This window comes from Pelodiscus sinensis, chromosome 4, assembly GCF_052426305.1.
Source record: "Pelodiscus sinensis isolate ZL-2025 chromosome 4, ASM5242630v1, whole genome shotgun sequence".
Classification (NCBI taxonomy): domain Eukaryota; kingdom Metazoa; phylum Chordata; order Testudines; family Trionychidae; genus Pelodiscus; species Pelodiscus sinensis.
In genome coordinates this window covers 126663342-126683410 of record NC_143055.1, presented here as the reverse complement: position 1 = coordinate 126683410, position 20069 = coordinate 126663342, and the positions used below count along the sequence as shown (strand labels likewise).

Below are 20069 nucleotides of genomic sequence, written 5' to 3'. Positions count from 1 at the left end.
GCTAGATAAGGAAGTTCCTGAACAGAGAGTGAGGGAAGCAAGTATCTTCTTTAAGCTTATTTTAGGGGGAATAACATTTATTTTGCTGCCCTCTTCTATAGAAAGACCTCATTTTTCAACCCTCATATTCCCAGCTCTAGGCTGTGGATAGTAGATAAGATTACTGATGACATAATCCACTGCACGTGCGACTCTGGAAAAATATTTAAAATTTTTAAAATATGAATTTAAACTCCAACGCTGATAAAAAAAATTAGAAACAGAAAGTTATTGCTATTCAATGGCTATTTGGTTGCCTGCATGTAATAAGTAGGCATCTTGGCCAAGCTTCTGATAGGCAGGTGTCCAAACACAATTGGCACTGATTTGTTGTTAGTGTAATTAGAAAAGTCAGGGACTCAACTCATCACCTCCGCATGCAAGGGTGGACCTTACAGAACAGAGCAGAGACGTATGAGGAGGGCTGCATGAAGTCGAAGACACTTTCACAGCAACTCAATGTACGAAGCTTATTCTGCTTGTAGTCTGGTCTCTCAGCCTGTTCCGCTATTTGATCTGAGGAAGTGGGTCTGGCCCACGAAAGCTCATCACCTAATAAACCATCTTGTTAGTCTTTAAAGTGCTACATTGTCCTGCATTTTGTCCATTCAGAATATTTCATGAAACAATAAATGCACTTTTGAAAGAATAATTAGCCTTAGAGAGAATGCCGAATTAAATAGGCTCTCTTACAATGTATTTTAACCGTATGCATGCTGTAGCTTTAAGCAAGAGGATGCTGATTTTTATACACAGACTCTATTTTCCACCCTTAGGATTATTCTATGCACCTAATATAATCTTTGTATTATTGTTATTGTTTCCTAATTGGTTTGCAGGAGGACCACAGGGCTGAAACTGAGGGTCAAAGCACCAACTGTCATATAAACAGGAGTAAAAGGACAGCCCGGTCCTAGCAAGCTTACACACTAGTCTCTGGTTTACACTAGGGTTTTATTTTGAAATAACTCGCCTTAGGTCAAATTAATAAGTGGAACATCCACGCTACCAAGCCCGTTATTTTGAAATAATGGGCCGTTTATTTCAAAGTCTGTACTCCCGCTTTCCTCGAAGAATAACGCTAATTTTGAAACAGTTATTTTGAAATAGCGGTAGTGTGGATGCTCCAGTGCGGCTTTTTCAAAATAACCTCTACCCACAGTAATTCATATTAATTACTCCTCAGTGCTTCCTGGGGCTCTAAGTTGAGATAGCGTGTCCACATTAACGGAGCCTGCCTCTGAGTGATTTCGAGGCTTCCTCGTAGTGAGGACACGCTATTTTGACATTGTTCTTTCGGGAGTTATTAAATCGATTTTAGTTATTTCAAAATAGTCTTCTACTGTAGATATGCCCTATGGCTGCGTCTAGACTAGCATGATTTTCCGGAAATGCTTTTAACGGAAATTTTTTCCGTTAAAGGCATTTGCGGAAAAGAGCATCTAGATTGGCATGGATGCTTTCCCGCAAAAGCACTTTTTGCGGAAAAGCGTCCATGCCAATCTAGACGCGGTTTTGCGCAAGAAAGCCCCGATTGCCTTTTTCGCCATCGGGGCTTTTTTGCACAAAACTGTTCTCAGTTGTCTACACTGGCCCTCTTGCGCAAAAGCATTTGCGCAAGAGGGCTTTTTCCCCCAAACAGGAGAGTCATTGTATTTTCGCAAGAACACTGACGATCATACATTAGATCATCAGTATTCTTGTGCAAATTCAAGTGGCCAGTATAGACAGCTGGCAAGTTTTTCCACAAAAGCAGCTGCTTTTGCGGAAAATCTTGCCAGTCTAGGTGCAGCCTATCTGTTTTGTACTACTGCTACCATGCTACTCTGAGCTGGGATCTCATCACATACCATATGCTGAGCAACATCAAACTGAGATGGTACTTATTGGGAAAACTTACATTCAGTGGATGCAGATTCAGTAGATAGTGTTCTGATTCAGGTCTCAGACAAAATGCAAATCTACAATCTGCAGAGGTATTTTGCTGCTGGGGACACAGCATTGAATGAGAAATCAAGGTTCTGTGCTACTTTTCCACAAAAACAAGTATATGAAATATCACCCTGAGAAAGTAATTGCTCCAAACATGCTCACTAGGGAACTTTTAATGCATATGATCGGGGTACACATGATCAATGAGTATGTGACACACTGTCACACACTAGAATTTAGTTGCACGTTGATGCTGTAAGCAACTTCTTTTTGTGTCGGGCACAGTTGTATTTATTTTTGGTCTCTGAAGGTTAGTACACCTAAAGTTTGGTGTTAGGTTTTGTTTGCCCCATTGGACAAAGAGAGAGTGTTCATCCCTCCCCCATGAAGCTGGTAAGTTCATTCTTTCCTTTGTAGTTTGGGTCTTGACATATCACAGAACTCATCACAAACATTTTGGCAAAATTGGAATTTGTAATGAAACCGAAAACCAGGCACATTACAAAAGCTGTCTCTGGGTATTATAAAAGGTTTTCACCATTCTTGTATCTTCTTTGCTCTACTCCAATTCCAATTAAGTAATTATATTCTGTCTACTTTAAATCCCTCCTATGTTTTCAGGTGGACGAGCTAGTTTTTCCTACTCCCACAATTTTTGTACGGAACTACTGTCTGGCACTGCTGTGCACTGTTCAGAGATAACCCCTTTCGACTACTGGAGGTGAATGTATGAACTGATTACAATGTAAAACTTGTAAAGTGCTTTGGGATTCTTCTGGATGAAACATGCTGCATGAATAAGTCATGATCATGATTCTTTTGGATTGTTTATAAGCCATGACACTAATCAACTGTGATCTAAAAAAACCCGCATAAAAGTTTGACTTTTCTTGGACTACAGCTTACATTCCACTTATTAAATAGGCTTTCAGTTCACTGTCATTGGCCACCATGCAATCAGTTCAAAGCTGGGAATAAAAATAAATGACAGCTACTCAGATTAATGAGGGAAAACTGAAAGGTCAACTAAAACTCCCCTTATTTAGCACAACAGTGCAATGACCCTAATGCATTTGTAACAAAGCCAAAGTCAGTTGCATCTTATTAAGAATCTACCCACAAGTCTTGTTGTAGAGGTGGCAAGTTTTCAAATGCTCTCTGGTTTTTATACAAAGCTAAATTAAGCTGCTTGCTGTATCTGTGCTGAACTAGCTGCCAAACACTGTTTAAACTTTTTAGTAAACCAACAACTTATTACAGGTATTACAAAATCTGTGCCCACTAGAATTTCATGGCTGTCATCATGATGTACATGCTGGCCACTTAGTATTTCTCAGACATAGGGAGAACAATACAGATCTTAAAGTTCCAAAAGCACATGCTCTTCAGCCACAGGAAAAACTCTAAGATTAGCAGCTAGCAGTATAGGGCCTATGACACATGGGGTAGTAGTTTTTATCCTGGAAGGAGGAGCAAGGCAGAGGGCCACACACTTATACCAGTTCATAGCAATATATTTATTTCCACTGGGGATTTTTTTTTAATCCGGTGCAATTGATTAAAATTTAGTCACCTCACCAAAAGGCAGAATGGTTCCTGAGAAGCCATTGATCATAGTGGACTGAAACCACAGGCCATTTTCCATGTTTCTCCCACAAGAGAAGCCAACTGATTTCCTCCCTCTGTATTGCCTACTGGAGTAAAGAGACTTCTGGAGATCTGAAATAGGAATGTAAAATCCCATATAATTAGTTAACTGATTAAATGGGAGTGAGCGGGTTTGAGCGGCCTCCCACCACTGGCAGGGACTACTCCAGCCCGGCTTCTTCTGACCCCGAGAAGGGCTTCTGTTTCACTGCCCTGAATGGGGGCCTGGTGAGGCAGGAGCAGGCAGGGGTCTGCTTCCTGGGTACCAAGTAACTGGTTAACCAGTTACCTGTTAATATCCCTAGTCTCACAGCTCCAGGCTCTAGAGGTGGTGGTGGGGAAGTGACTATAAGGTTAGCTGTTTCTCTCTGCTGGAGTCTTTAAATGGGCAGGAATCAAAATATTGGCTCTAAACACGGCAGACTTTGTTGACATTCAAAGTCTGAACTTGCATGTGCATTCCATGGCTAGCCTCCGTAATAGCTTACAAAGATTCAAAGCAAAACTCCAGATCTGGGATACACTCAAACTTTGTGAGGCTCAAATTCAGACTCCAGAGTTGAATATTGCAGCTCAGGGCTATTTTGCCCATCAAGAGGGGCGGTGTGTAAATGTTTCTCTGTAGAAATGTTTATATGCCGGTGATCATCTCCTGCACAGAAAGTGTACAGCCACCAAAGAAACTCTGGACAATAAACAAATACAGACTCTCCCCAGAGGTAGCAGCAGCAGAACTGCCTGAGGTAACAAAGATTCCTTTGATTGTGCATTTTGCCTCCAGCATCTAGCAATATTTCAGCATCTCAGGAACTCTCTCTACCTGGGGCAATATTTTGCTTCTATAGTCCTCTGAGCCAGTCAAAATAATACGTTGCTCAGAATGTTTACACTAGTATACAGAAATATCTGACAATTTATTGGCCTTCTAACGAAGGCTCATTTAGTCATCCCCCTCAGTAGGGGGCGATATGGTGCTGAATTGCCACAAGGGAAGGGGGGGGGGGGGGGAGTTTTATACAGATTGAACCTCTCCAGTCCAGCACTCTCAGAACCTGTTTCCAAACCAGATAATTTTCCAGAACACGCCTAGTGCTTACTGGGCTGTTGTTAGAGGACAGTCAGGGGTGAATTAGAGCTAAATAACAGCACAGAACACTGAGAGCCAGGACTGGTAGCTGAAAACAAACTTTACGGGACCATGGGAAACTTGGCCACACCCATGAAAAGTGGACAAGTAGGTAACTAAAATAATTCCAGACAATGGATGTTTCCAGAGCAGAGAGTTCCGGACTGTACAAGAGAGGTTCAAACTGTACAAGATTGTAGCTCAAGGAAGCACATTCCATTTCTGACTTCAAGGATACCATCGCAAAACCACATACTCCACCTTTCCTGAGGACTAAATCAGTGGGACTCCTCACGTGTGTAATGTTATGCAAATGCATGACTGCTTGTGGGATCAGAATGTAAATTGTCCTTTTGTATCATTGATCATTAGGAAGAGTGGAGAAAAAAAAAGTGAGAAACAGGATGAAAAACCCAGTTGCCCAAAACATGACAATTCTGGCTTGAGACAGTTTTCAAGGTTTTGATAATTTTGTTCCACACTGGAATGTTGCAATTTTTTTTATAATGGGGATTTTATCCAAATGGCTGTTTTCAGAACAAAATGCTCAGATTTTTTATTTGAGGGTTTCTTGGTCAGAAGAATCCCAAACTTTCTTAGTGATAATTCAGTTGAAACCAGTTCATCTCCCCAAAATGTTTTGGCTTTGAAGAAACTGTATTTCATTTTGTCAGATGTTCTGACCAGCTGTAGCAAAGAATAAGAAAAGAAGGGCTCTCTTGACTAAAAGGTTAGAAAAAAACCCAATTTTTCTTGTTTATGGGCTGAAATAAGATGTCCTCAGCTGTGATTTATTCTAAATCATGTATCCTAATAGTTAGGTGTTAACATGCATGGAAACAGACAATTTTCTGCAAATAATTTTGAATGACAAATTTAGGCTTTCTTTCAGCTCAAACAGGTTTGCTCTTTACTAAAGGATTTGCTATTTGTAACTAAATTAATAATTTTCAACCAACTGATCATGAATGGTATTTTTTTTCATGATTTGTTGCTCATGTACAATTGACCTAAATCACATGCATTATTGCTGCTTCCTGGTTGGGTTATCTAAACTTTATAAACAGGAAGAATTCCTAAAGAAATCACTGGGTGTTCTGGGAGAAGGTTAAAGGCTTTAAAAGGTCTTCAGAATGTTAGGACGTGTAAAACCTTCTTACTGCTCTTTTGTACAAGAATATTCTATCTAAGTTCACCCCAAGTGTAACAATATATGGACTCCTCCTGAAGGAAAAAGAAATAAATAGTTTGTGTTAGCCACTTTCTTATGCTACATTGATATCGTAATTGTGTTTGTGAACATGTGCAGCAGTATTTATAAATAGAAGATAGACAAAGACAAGTACTAAGCCCCAGTTCTGTGAAGTGTCCTCTTCAGAATGTGTCTAACTTTATGCACATAAGTAATCTCATTCCTATACAGCAAAGCACTTACACATATGCTTAAATTAGATATTAGGAGGACTTGAGCATGTACAGTAATTCCTCATTTAACACGTGCCCGCTTAACACGTTTTTGCGATAGCACGATTTCTTTTTTAGGGAAAGTTTTTTGAACAACATGACCATCTCCGGAATAACACAATTTCCCCAGCCGGCCGTTGCCAGCGGCTGTACGGGGCTTCCCCCGCCTCCCTGCAAAGCGGTGGAAGGTTCGCCGCTCGCCGCACCGTTCCCCAACAACCCCCTCTCACCAGACGCAGTGCAGATCCCGGCAGACCCATCACAGGGGCATGCTCCCAACATAATCCTACTCCCTTCTCCTCCCCCTTCCTTCCCCAGAGCCAAACACCTCCCCTCCCTGCTGTAACCCAGGCCCCTTTCTCCCCCAACCTTATGTCCCGGTCCCAACAGACACGACCGCTTGAAACGCAACCCCCACCTTTTTCATTATTTTCAATGGGAAAATTGACCCCGCATAACACGTTTTCACTTAACACGATCGTTTTCTGAAACATCTAGTGTGTTAAATGAGGAATTACTGTATTTAAGTATTTCTCTGAATCTGAACTTCTAATTCCTGCATGCTGGGTCCTTGCTAGAAAGGGTTTTATTTTTGTTTTTTTAATTTGTATTAAGGCAAAGTTATAATAAAATGTTCACACACTGCATCATATATGGCTTATTCAGGATCAAGTTGTGGCTTATTCTAAAGAACCTGGCACAATATTCTGGCTTGCTGGTTGGAGAGTGTCTGTCTTCTGAATATGCCAAGCAGGATGACCAAATTTTTAAAGACCTGCCCTTTTTTTTTGGTGCTTCTTGGGTATATGTAATTGGCATGAAAGCTTTCCATTATATACCTAGTTTTACTATACCCCTCTGCCACAGGAGGCAGAGCATGGTGGTGAGGTGCTCACAATAAAAAAATAAAATGATTTCTTGCTCTGTGTAAAAACGCAGATCCGTTTCTGAAGCAGGCTCTTTAGGAAGCTGGCACTTTGTCATAAGATGAATCTCTTTAATCATTTCCCCTGCAGCCCACTTTATCCTGGACACAAGCACCAAATGTGCAAGATGGCTAAGGAGTTATTTATTGGTACAATAGCCATGCATAAGGGACAGCAGGAAGTGGGAGACCATTGTGCTAAACATTGTACAAATATACGGTAAGGCTGTGTCTAGACTGGCAAGTTTTTCCGCAAAATCATCTGACATTCAATACAGCTTGAATTTCCGAAAAAGCACTGATGATCTCATGTAAAATCATCAGTGCTTTTCCGGAAATACTATGCTGCTCCCGTTCAGGCAAAAGTCTTTTTCCGAAAGACTTTTGCGCAAAAGGGCCAGTGTAAACAGCACAGTACTGTTTTCCGCAAAAAAGCTCCGATCGCAAAAATGGCGATCGGGGCTTTTTTGCCGAAAACCACATCTAGATTGGCTTTTGCGGAAAAGCATCCTGCCAATCTAGACGTGCTTTTTCCGAAAATGCTTTTAATGGAAAACTTTTCCATTAAAAGCATTTTCGGAAAATCATGCCAGTGTAGACGTAGCCTAATAGATTATCCTGGCTCCCCAAGACCTTACCATCAAAATACATGAGGAAGAAAAGGAACGTGGGGGAAGGGATACAATAACCACTGGTAGAAAAATAAGAACTTACATAAGAACGGCCAGACTGGGTCAGACCAAAGTTCCATCTAGCCCAGTATCCTGTCTTCTGACAGTGGCCAACACCAGCTGCCCCAGAGGGAATGAACGGAACAGGGAATCATCAAGCGATCTATCCCTTGCTGCCCATTCCCAGCTTCTGACAAACGGAGGCTAGGGACATCATCGCTGCCCTGCCTGGCTAATAGCCATTGATGGACCTATTATAAATATTACTCCTGATCTAGCCCCACCCTCTTGGGAATTGTCTCAGTCTGATGAGGCATTTTGCATAGGCAGTGCCTGTACAATGTGTTCCTGAAAAGGCTTGCTTTTGCCTTGTTACTCCTGTGCTTTCAGCAATGCTGGGGAGGAGACAGGGAGAGGTAAGAGAGACAGCACATAAAAGAAAGGCTGCAGCCAAACTGTTTCTTGGTGGGACAGTAGACAGAGTTCTGAGAGAGCTCCTTGTAGTCCAGCACTCACTCCATAATGCCACTCCAGCACTATTTTCTCGCTTAGCTGGGAGAGGCATCAAAGCCTGTGGAGAATTTCTCAGCAGAAGCCATCTACTGTGCCCTCATCCTACCTACTGCCCTGTTCCAGTCCTTGGATTCATTGCTCAGACAATAAGAATCTCTTCTATTCCAGCGGAGAACTGAAGCAGAATTGCTGCTGCTGCTGAGATGTGGCCAAACAGAGCTGCATGCATCTGCTTAGAGGCTGCTTTTGGGAATGGCTGAGGGGATCCCAGATACCAGGGGCTAGTTAACTAAGTTCAGAGACTCCTCTAGGGAATGAAAGTCTGGGCACTGGACTGCTTTGTACAGGACGTAAATGTCTTAACTTCAGCGTAAGACAGGACTGTGTGTCGATAGGAAAAAACAATGCTGTCAACCCCAACTGTTCAGCTGCTCCTCAAGAGATGGGCTTAATGCTGAGGGGTTTATAAGAATCAATTTGGGGTTGGCAGGATGCTACCCCTCTGTATTTTTATGGAAATATGTTTTTGAATATGAATATGCATAACTCAAATTATGCAGTCCTGTACAACAAACCTATCATTCAAGAGCGTATAATCCCCTGAATGTATATATTCTATATGTGTGTGTGTCATTCTTGTATATACAGTTAGAAATATGAAGTGTAAACCTGTTGTATTAATTCTCAATCTTCTAGTGGCACTTAAGGAACTTAATGGCCCAATGCTCAAGCCAATAATTGTAATTGGTTTTGTTTTTCCTATGAGCCCAAACTGTGGTTGGTCCACTAAGACATGTGACCATGCCATCTGTTGTTGGAATCCATCTTGAATTTTTCTCTTTTCCAGAGGGGAGAGAGTAGAATTGAAGAAGGATTCCTGTCCTGGGGAAATTATATTTAAGGGATGCAAAGCAATCAATGAGGGCCTTCAGCTGGCCCTTGAAACTGCCTCCCCACCCTACGAGGATACACAAGAACACGTGGGGGGAAGAAAGGAGAGCTGTAACGAGAGGGGTGGAGGAGCATTGCTGGGCTCAGGTCGGAAGAAAAGGTCAGCTCTGACTTGAAGAATGTTACCTGACTTAAGCATTAGATAGAGGAACTCTGTTTTGTAATTATTTCTCTTAGGGTGCATCTACACTGCACCCATAGCTCAAAATAAGCGACGCAATTTGAGCTTTGCACATTGTAGAGCTTATTTCGAGTCAATTTCAAAATAACTTATAATGTAATTTCATTTTAAAACAACCCACTGTTCCGAAACGTCCTCTACTCCTTGTGGAAGGAGATTTACAGGGACGTTGGAATAGCAAGCCCATTATATTTCAAAATAATGGGCGTGCTGTTAAGACATAGGATAGCTATTTCGGAATACCTCCGGTACATAGCTCTGCAGTGTAGACATAGCCTTAATGTATTAGGCTTAGCTGCCATGTTTTATTTTGCTTAATAACTTACTTTGATCTGTCTGTCACCGCTTGCAACCACTTAAAATCCAACTTTTTGTACTTAATAAAAACACTTTTGCAGAGTAAATAATTGTTACCTGGAAGGGAGGGGAGGGGAAGTAAACAGCTGTGTATATTCTCTTTCATTGATAGAGTGAACCTTATGAGCTTCCTCCATGTAGAAATTGTATACAGAGTAGGAGGGATTCATTTGCTGGTTTGATTCCTATTGAGGGCTGTGCTCTTGGGAGCTCACAAGTGCCTGTAGCTGAGCTGGTTCAGGGTCTGTGTTACTTTGCGGGTTGGGAGATGGGGTAGCAACTCTGCGCCTTGGCAGGCCCAGCAGGACAGGATGGTGGGGCACTGCACAAGCCAGGTAGGTGGGCTCAGAGGAATGGTCATGACAATGGGTGACAGTCTCAAGGGGACCTCACAGTTGGTTTTATTGATCCTCTGATTTCTGAGCTTCTAGAATGCAGTCAGATCCTATTTTCAAGCTTTCCTTCCCAACTGCAAAGGCTAACTTTTTTTTTTATTTAAATAAAATGCACATACCAACACTTATTTTTAGGAGGCGGGACTTTAAATGAATCCTTAACTACCATGTAATAAAATCATGGACATTCTCAATGGTTGACACATTCAGCCAGCTGTATCCTATTCTCTTAAATCCCTGTAGTTAATAGGAAAGTACAGATCCCAAAGCTGCTAGGTGTACATGGCTATAGAGCCTTTCATGAAGACATAAGAATGGCCGTATTGGGTCAGACCAAAGGTCAGGGGCGGCTCAAGGCAGGCTGTGGCAGCTGGCACCCCAGGCAGAATGTGTGATTGGCGCCCCTGCACAGCCGCCAATGGCGTGGAGTCATCACTGGGCGCCCCGTTGAAGACGGCGCCCTAGGCAACAGCCGAGTTGGCCTATACTCACAAGCCGCCCCTGCCAAAGGTCCATCTATCCCAGCAGCCTGTCTGCCGGCGGTGGCCAGCACCAAATGCCCCAGAGGGGGTGGACCAAAGACAATGATCAAGCGATTTGTCTCGTGCCATCCCTCTCCAGCCTCTGACAAACAGAGGCCAGGAACACCATTCCTACCCCCTGGCTAATAGCCTTTTATGGACCTAACTCCATGAATTTATCTAGCTTGTCTTTAAACTGTGTTATAGTTCTAGCCTTCACAACCTCCTCTGGCAAGGAGTTCCACAGGTTGACTATGTGCTGTGTGAAGAAGAACGTTCGCTTATTAGTTTTAAACCTGCTACCCATTAATTTCATTTGGTGTCCTCTAGTCCTTATATTATGGGAACTAATGAATAACTTTTCTCCGAAAAAGTGTGTCTAGACTGCAAGCAGTACTTTTGAAAAAGCAAGCCGCTTTTTCGAAAGAGAGCACCCAGGCAGTCTGGATGCTCTCTTTTGAAAACGTCCTGTTTGCATTCAAGAATGCCTTTTTTCGAAAGAGCACTTTCGAAAAAAGGCGTTCTTCCTCGTGAAATGAGGAGTACCACCGACGAAAGAAAAGCCGCATTCTTTCTATTTAATTTCGAAAGAACGCGGCTGTAGTCTAGATGCAGGTGAAGTTTTGTTGAAAAAAGGCTACTTTTTTCGAAAAAATCCTGCAGTCTAGACACAGCCTAATAGATTACAGAAACCATGTTGACTTTTGCCTGACAAATTAACCGTATTTTCCAGCATATAAGACGACTGGGCGTATAAGACGACCCCCTAATTTTCCAGTTAAAACATAGGTTTTGGCCTATACTCGCCGTATAAGACTACCCCCCCTTCCGAGGCAACACCATTTAATAACATCAGTACTGTAGCTTCGGCTACATACAGTATCAGCACAGGGACGTTCTGTATGTAGCCGAAGCTACAGTATGTTTATACCCGGCATATAAGACGACCCCTGATTTTTGGGGGATATTTTTTAGTATAAAAAGTCATCTTATACTCCGGAAAATACGGTATGTTCTTCTACGTGCCTAACAATTTTATTCTTAACTATTGTTAATGGCCATACTAGGTTAGACCAGGTTAGACCAAAGATCCATCCAGCCCAGTATCCTGTCCTCTGACAGTGGCCAAGAGCAGATACCCCAGAGAGCGTGAACAGAACAGGCAATCATGACGTGATCCGTCCCTTGTCATCCATTTCTAGCTTCTGACAAACAGATGCTAGGGACACCATTCCTACCTGTTTTGGCTAATAAGCAGGGCTTGACAAACTGCTTAATCTACTCACCTGTGGCGAGTAGATTTCAGCTGGTCACTCCATGCGCCCCATTCACCGGCACTTCGCACATGCACAGTGCTGGTCTGGCGCATGCATGGTGTGGGGCTGGCGAGTAGCTCTCACCTGGGTTTGTCAAGCCCTGCTAATAAGTATTGATGGACTTAACCTCCATGAATTTATCTAGTTCTTTTTTGAACCCTGTTAAAGTCCTGGTCTTCACAACCACCTCTGGCAAGTTCCACAGGTTGACTATGTGCTACATGAAGAAAAACTTCCTTTTGTGTGTTTTAAATATGCTACCTATTATTTCATTTGGTGACTCCTAGTTCTTATGTCCAGTTTTTATTTTATTTAATTTTCCCAGGAATTTCAGCATTTATTATCACCATAACAAAAGAGGTGAAAATCAGTGCAAAATTATTAATATTTTTTCTGGGGGAAATGCTGGCAGAAAGTCAGGAAAAAACTATTCTGTATGTTAATGCTTTGAATTCAGTTCATAAATATGGTTTGCTGCAGAACTAAAACAGGAACACAAAATACAATGGCCCCTCTGAGTTTAAGAAAACAATACATCTCTAATCTCCAAAAAACCCTTTTCATTTGAATAAACAGTTTACGGTTGTAGACTTAGAACTATTAGCATATAAAAGTATTTACATTTAATAAGTGGGCCACACCATTTGCAACACATACACTTCATCCTTTTCTCCTCTTTTTGAGCACGTCCTTGTGTTCTGAAACGTATTCCGATTCAGATTTTTGTTTTATTTCCATTTTAGTGTGTCAAATTTTTAAACCATTATCTATTAATTGCTTGAAATGTGTCCATGGTGGGCATGAGCTTCATCAATACATCCAGATGCACATGCACTTCAGAGTTTGCATGCAGGGTTGTTTGTTTATTGTGTGCATCTTCTAGACTAATCCATATCTGACTTTAACAAGTGGCTTTGTATATACCATACACTAACCTTGTACCATAACACATAGATCTTATGTAATATATCTTTTCCTAATAAAACAAGTTTTTATATATTTGAATGACACAAAAGTAGAGTGAAATATGGGGGAAAAGGAATAATACTTTTTGTAACACTTGGGAAATGTTGACAAAAATTAGTTTAAACTGAAAATAAAGGGGCTTAATGTTCTGATAAGATCATTAAAAGGCCATGTCTACACTACATGGAAGATTGACACTGCCACAGTCAATCTTCTGGAGTTTGATTTAGTGGGTCTAGTGAAGACCCTCTAAATTGAACTCAGAGGGTGCCACTGTCAGTGGTGGAACTCCTGCTCCTCATGAGAAGTAAGGGAAGCCAACTGGAGCATTTGTTCCCATCAACCTCCTGCTATGTGGGTGGCAATTTAAGATACATAGCTGGACTCGATGTAATTAACGTAGCTGGAATTGCATCTCTTAGGTCGACCTTCTGTTCTACTGTAGACCAGGCCTTAATGTGTTATTCTGAGGCCTCAGGAATGACTGGGAATGAGGGAGACTTTTACTGGTGAACTACGGGTTGCACCTCACAAATCCCCTGGCATGACCACAGACATTCCAGGATCAGAGTGTCCTGCCACATTGGGTCGGAGCCTGATGCAATGCGGGGTGAAGGAGGTTGACCCTCAAAGGACCCTGGGCTGCGGGGAAGCCAGGAAGCCCTGTGCGTAGCTCAGCAGGGCTCGGGGGTGGGAGAGGCGCACGGCTCAATCGGCCTGTGCGGGAGCCAGGAAACCCAATGGGAGACAAGGCAAGGCGAGCTGGCAATGGGGGGCCAGCAATGACCTCCTGTGGTCCAGAAAAATCCCTCCTCTGGGACCAGTCAGCAAGCCCAATCCTAGGGCCCTGAGAATTTGCCATCCACTGGCCAGGCCCGGGGCCCCAATCCCATTATCCTAGTTTGGGCCCCACAAACCCTTTGGCCGGGCCTACCAGTCAGGTCTCCAAGATGCCAGACCAGAGCGGTTCAACCTATACTTGATATTTCTCTTCACTTTTCCTCTTTTGTACCTTGTCCAAATAGACGTTGGTAATCATCACTCTTACTCTCTGTGACCTGACTGCTTCCTTGACTTCTCTCTGCCCTGCACACATTGTTTGGAAAAGCCATTCTCCAAGGCAGAGCAACACCCATTGTGCTGAAGGCATTCTGCTTTCACGCCAATTACTTGCACCCCAAGCCACAGACACAAAGCACTCTGCCTATTGGCGAAGGTCACGTGCACATTCATTTACGTCTTGAAAGTTTACTGCTGTCGTATTAGCTATGGGGTCAAGTCAGTTCTTATTTTTAAGCTTTTGAAGTGTTACAGCATTTACAAATCTACATATTTTCCAGAATAGTCTAAAACCATTTTACAGAGTAACTTTATGCAAAATATTTATTTACTTCAGGAGAGGCAGTTACTTTGCCGTATAATATATTTACAGTAAAAGGACTACATTGTTACAACTATCAATGATTCAGCCTTTTGACGTATTGATTGTCTCATACCAGAAAGCAAAGATTTTAGAAGTACTGGCGCATTCTTTTCTGAAAGTACTTCCAATACACTCAAAGCATCGGATCAAAATTTCAAATGCGCTAACTTTGCTCCCATTGACATCAATTATCTTTGGCCTAACTAGACTCCCACTAAAATCAGTGGGAACAGATATAGACCTGCTCTGTGCACGCCTGAAAATCTTAGCCAGGAAGCACAAGAAATTCCAGTGAAACCTGAGTTTTGTGAGACCTCCCCTCTACTTTCACAAAGTAAATAGGTTCAGATACAGTAGCACAGATACTTTGCATTTGGCTCAAATTGACCCTGCACATTTTTGATGGTCATTGTTTAAAAACCCCCCACGTTTTCTGGTAATGAGGCTAGATGCTCTAATAATATACTTTATGCTGCAACATTTGGGACTCTTGTGCAAATGTTCTCAAAATATGGTCCGCGGACCACCGGTGGTCCGCAAGTTCCATTCAGGTAGTCCACAGATAATTCCCTCTCAGGTTCTGACATTGGAAGGTTTTCTGTCTGAAAATGAACTGGTTCTTGACAAAAATAATAAAAAATGACATTGAAGAACATCTTGTGGCTCTTAAGCAACAGTTTGAAGTTTACTTTCCAGCAGAAGCTGAACCAAACAACTGGTGATGTAATCCTTTCAAAATTGAAATCAGCGAGCTGCCCTTTGGTTTGTCCAATGAGGCACAAGAGTGCATGTTGAAGCTTTCTTGCAATGAAACATTATGGTCAGAATTTTAAAAATATTCCCTAATTCAGCTTTGGATTCAAAGCACTGTAGCATATCCAGAACTCGCAGACAAAGTAGTGAGTTTTCCGATGCTACTTGCTACTACCGGTACATTCCTGCACGAGACAAAATTTTCATCACTTGCCTCCCTCAAGTTCAAATACAATAGCAGGATGGATAAAGACTTGGAATTTTCAGCTTAAAAAGAGGAGACTAAGGGGGGATATGATAGAGGTCTATAAAATCATGACTGGTGTGGAAAAAGTGAATAAGGGAAAGTTATTTACTTATTCCCACAATATAAGAACTAGAGGGTCACCAAATGAAATGAATAGGCAGCAGGTATAAAACGAACAAAAGGAAGTTTTTCTTCACTCAGTGCACAGTCAACTTGTGGAACTCCTTGCCAGAGGATGCGGAGATTTGATAAGGGCACTCTTCAAAGAGCCAATAGTGATCGAGACTAACTGCAAAGACAAATCTTGCTGCAAGTTTATAAATAATCCCACATCTTTGGGTTTGCTATGAAACAACTGTACCAATAAGGGATGCTGGACTCCTAATAGCTCAAGGTGGCCAAAAATAGGGAAGGCAAATAAATGTTTGCAAAAATGTCTTCATCATTACTCTGGACAAAATGGCTCCCCATCAAGACCAATGAGATGTTGGGGAAAGAGATAGAAAGGGTCTGGTGCCAGCCCCCTGTTCCAAGGGGCTACTATGGGGGCCCTGTGTTTCTGGAGGCTGCCAGGGACTCCAGGCCATGTTGCCACAGGGCTTTCAGCAGACTCCAGCCCCGGTCCTGCACTGCCTGCAGCTGAGTGACGACCCTGTTTTCTCCAGCTCTGGTTGTCCCTCCTACCCTTAGGTTCCCAGGTTCTCTGGTCCAGGAGCATCTGTGGTCCTGCCAAACCATAGATGTTGCCAGCCAGGCAAGAGAATGTCAGGTTTTTAGAGGTACAACCTGTACTTTGATTTTTTCCATCTTTAGCCATCACACTCAGCTCTGATGCTGCTGGCAGCGGTAATGCCCCAAATACTGGGACATCTGTTTGCAGGGCCAGACCAAGCCATTCTGGCGCCCCGGGCAGACAGTTTAATTGCGCCCTGGGTTGGGAGGGGGTGCATGCGCGGCCACGCCCCCACCCGGCACGTGGGGGAGGGCCCGCGAAGCTGGCGGTGGCAGGATGCACGTGCCCGGCCTGGCCCAGCCTGGCTACCACCGCTGGCATGCAGCCCGGGACCACCCGGTGGGGGCTGAGCCTGGCAGGGCCCCGTGGAAGGAAGGGCACTGCTGGCAGGCGCTGAGGGGGTTAACACGGCCCCCGCCCTGGGTGGCCGCTGCAGGGTGGCCGCTGGGAGCTGCTGCAGCCTGTGATCAGGGAGCCAGGCACGCGGCGCCTGATGGCAGCTATAAGGGATGCTGCTTGGCACCCTGGGAAACTGCCCGGCTAGCCCATGCCTTAATCTGGCCCTGCCTGTTTCATGAGTACTATTGACTCCAGACAGAACGAGACCATACAAAGATACTGAATGTGTGTGTGCGCGCACATTTACCTGTATGCAAGAAGCAACATAGGGAACAGATGCTTACATTACTGAGCTGAAAACTGTGGCATCCCACATGCAGATTTGGAGACATTAGAAGGTTTCCTAATTAAGGAGAGGATCATTTGTGCAATACCAGTGTTCAGGAGAAATTGTTCAGAGAAACTGAGCTAAACCTAGAGAAATGCCTCCAACTTGCAAGGGCAGTGGAACTGTCCAAGGAAAGAATCAAACCAAGGACAACTACTATTGGTTGAACCTTTGCAATTTGGCACCCTTGGGACCGAAAGAAATGGCTCAGAAGTCGCTTTTCTGAGCAGCATGCCAGTAGGGTGAGGCAAGCCAGCCTGGGGCTCCCTGCAGTGTCCGCAGGCCAGATCTGGTGGCTTAGAGAGCCAAATCCAGCCCATGGGCCATATTTTGCCAAGGCCTATCTTAGTAAAGAGTTTAGTTTTACAAGCATGGCATTCTCTGATGTTACCATCAACCATGCAGTTGTGAAACACTCTTTATGTTGTTTGCTGCCTCTTCATACTCTCCACAAACCTACAGATCATCATCAGATGCAATCTTCTGGGCATTTGTGCCCTATGTTACCACTATTCTTAACATAACATGCAGGTTGCTCGGACACGGAGCAAGATTAAAAATACAAGAGGATAAAGTCTATGGCCAAGAAATATGACTCTTACATCAAATCTCAGGAGACCATAGAGCTTTCCTTGAAATCATATTTCTTCAAAACAAGACTCTGATTTAGTTACTATTTAGAGCAGTCTGCATGTACAAAAATGCATGAGAGTATGGATTAGCAGAAAGGAATTCACCGTTGATGAAACTACATTTTTAACATTATCCTGTTCTTATCACCAAGGGTTACATTTCTTGATAAAGCAATTTTAAAGTTGCATTTTTATTGATATTTTAAAAAATATTCTTACAACATCATACCTATAAAAGGTTCATCACAGACCAAATACCACTCTAACCTTTTAAGCGTCTACAGTAAAAACTGTCTTTTTTATTTATATAAGTTTGGGACAGATACAAATGTAATCATAACCCCCAAGGCAAAATTTTATAGCAGTTTTCAGAACTCCTCACTATAAAAACTCTGCAACCCTACAAACATAAATATTTCCAATAAAATGTGTTTAGATCCTGGCCATAAACCATGAATTTCTTTCCTTTTTCCTTTACCTGAATTTGGAGTTACAGCTGTCCAATTGTTAGAGGCAAAAACTGCAAAGCCAGAAGGGTTCATATCAGCAGAAAACTTTGTCTTCCATCAGTCAAGATAGTGGAATACACTGTACCAAATCTTGGTCTAATTCCCATATTTCCAATGGGAACACTGTAGGACCACATGAGAAGTCCATCAGTTTGGCCCAGTCAGTTGAAAAGCATGTATTCTAGAGCAAAGCTTTGCTCGATGTCTATACTGAACAGTTAACCTAAGTCTTTGGCACCTGGGGCGGAACACCCAGCTTAGCCTAGCTCACATGTGAGCATCTTCACTGAAAAGCCCTGCCCGCATCACAGTGCCCTCATAATGGATGTACTTGCCTCTCCTGAGCTATATCCCATGATTCTTTGTGCTGAGGAGAAGTAGGATTCCTTCTCTGTCCATTTGTAAGCGAACTTGTCTGTCCTTCCTGGCGATATTGTGGGAGGGCACTGGAAGACTATCAGCACTCAAGTCATTTAGCCTCTTTCCTCAATGCAAAGTTAGGTCAAAGTTCAAGAAGAGCATGGTTGTAAGTTCAAGAAGAGCTGGGTAAGCTGATCTGGGCTTAAATCACTTCCAAACCTGGTCAATTTTCTCCTGTTTGGATGGGAGGAGACCAAGTTTAAAATCTGGAGAGAAGTCTGGCTGAACCATGCTGTGTTCGCATATTCTAAGGGTACGTCTAGACTACCGGGTTTTGTCGACAGAAGTTTTGTCGACAGTATCTGTCGACAAAACTTCTGTCGACAAAGAGCGTCCAGACACATTGAGTTCTGTCGACAAAGCAAGCTGCTTTGTCGACAGAACCCTGTAGTCTAGACGCAACCCTACAGGCAATAACACCTTCTGTCGACAGAACTCTGTCGACAGAAGGTGTTATGCCTCGTAAAATGAGGTTTACCAACGCCAACAAAACTGCTGAGTTCTGTCGACGTTATGTCGACAGAACTCAGCGGTAGTGTAGACGCTGGTATAGTTTTGTCGACAAAAGTCCACTTTTGTCGACAAAACTCAGTAATCTAGACACACCCTTAGGCTCTCATCCTGAAATAAACAATGCACACAAGCTTAAACTTTAAGGGAAGTCAATGGGACTGCTCATGTGCTTAAACAAATGTCTTTGCAGGATCAGCATTTAGTTGATCAATGACAAATAATTATTTCTGCATAAATTCTATCAGAGTAAACTGATTTGCTGGAGTATCATTCAGCTAGTAGTTTGTATACTAGATTTAACCCTGACTCTCAATGGTCTTTGATAAAGGTACTCAGCTATTTGTTTTTTATTGTGATTAGAAAAAAAGTGTCTGCAGGAAAAAAGTCTGCTTTCAAAACCTAAAGCAGATATAATTTATAATCTGGAAATTTTATTTTTTTTAAAATTTGTTGATACAGTCTGCCAGCTTTTCCTAATAAAATTGAAATTTAAAAACAGACCAGTTTAGTTTAAATATAATTATTTATTTTAATATACCTCTGCTTAAAAAGTTTTTCTAAAATGCTGAACGCAACATTTTTCATGGAAGTATATTCACTATGAAATATCAGGTGAGCAGAACAAACTTTAACTGCTTATGCAGTTTCTTGGTTGCCTGGGAACAGTTAGTTTGAAGCAGGCTAGGGAGTAAAAGGCAGAAGAATTGTAGCTTAAAATGGGAATATATTAAAAGTCACTAACAAAGTTGTAAGTACATATCAGCAGGATCCGCATGGACAATTAATACATGGTGGGCCAATGCAGGGTAGATTCCATGCTCCAGCTTGCTGTGAACTAAGTATTCATGTAGAAAAGTATCCCTTTTGCATCATTTAGACTTTTGTAACCACTGGTTCAAGTCCCTGCAATGTGGCTAGTAGCCCTGGGGTGCTCTGAAAATTACTCAGTGCCTTAGATCGTCTGTTACAGAATGAATGAGGAAATACAGGTGCTAAGCCCTTTCCCTGCTTGAAAGACCGTAGTGCACTTTGGGTATTTTCAGAGGGCTGTTTCCTTTCTCCTTTTAGGGTGCTTTATGCTGCTAGGGGCCTTACAGTAATAGAGAAT

General features: G+C 42.6%; 1 long non-coding RNA gene across 3 annotated transcripts in view; it reads right to left on the bottom strand.

Annotated features, from left to right (window-relative positions):
- LOC142829526 (uncharacterized) overlaps positions 1-20069 on the bottom strand; it is a 113802-nt gene that overhangs the window by 63457 nt on the left and 30276 nt on the right. Inside the window, exon 3 of one of the 3 annotated variants that reach the window (XR_012903976.2) lies at positions 5333-5431. The exons of 1 other annotated variant lie outside the window; for it this stretch is intronic. This is a non-coding gene — a long non-coding RNA (uncharacterized LOC142829526). Of the gene's footprint in view, positions 1-5332; positions 5432-17743; positions 18623-20069 lie in introns of those variants that run through there. One more of the 3 variants, XR_012903978.2, reaches the window with a different exon arrangement.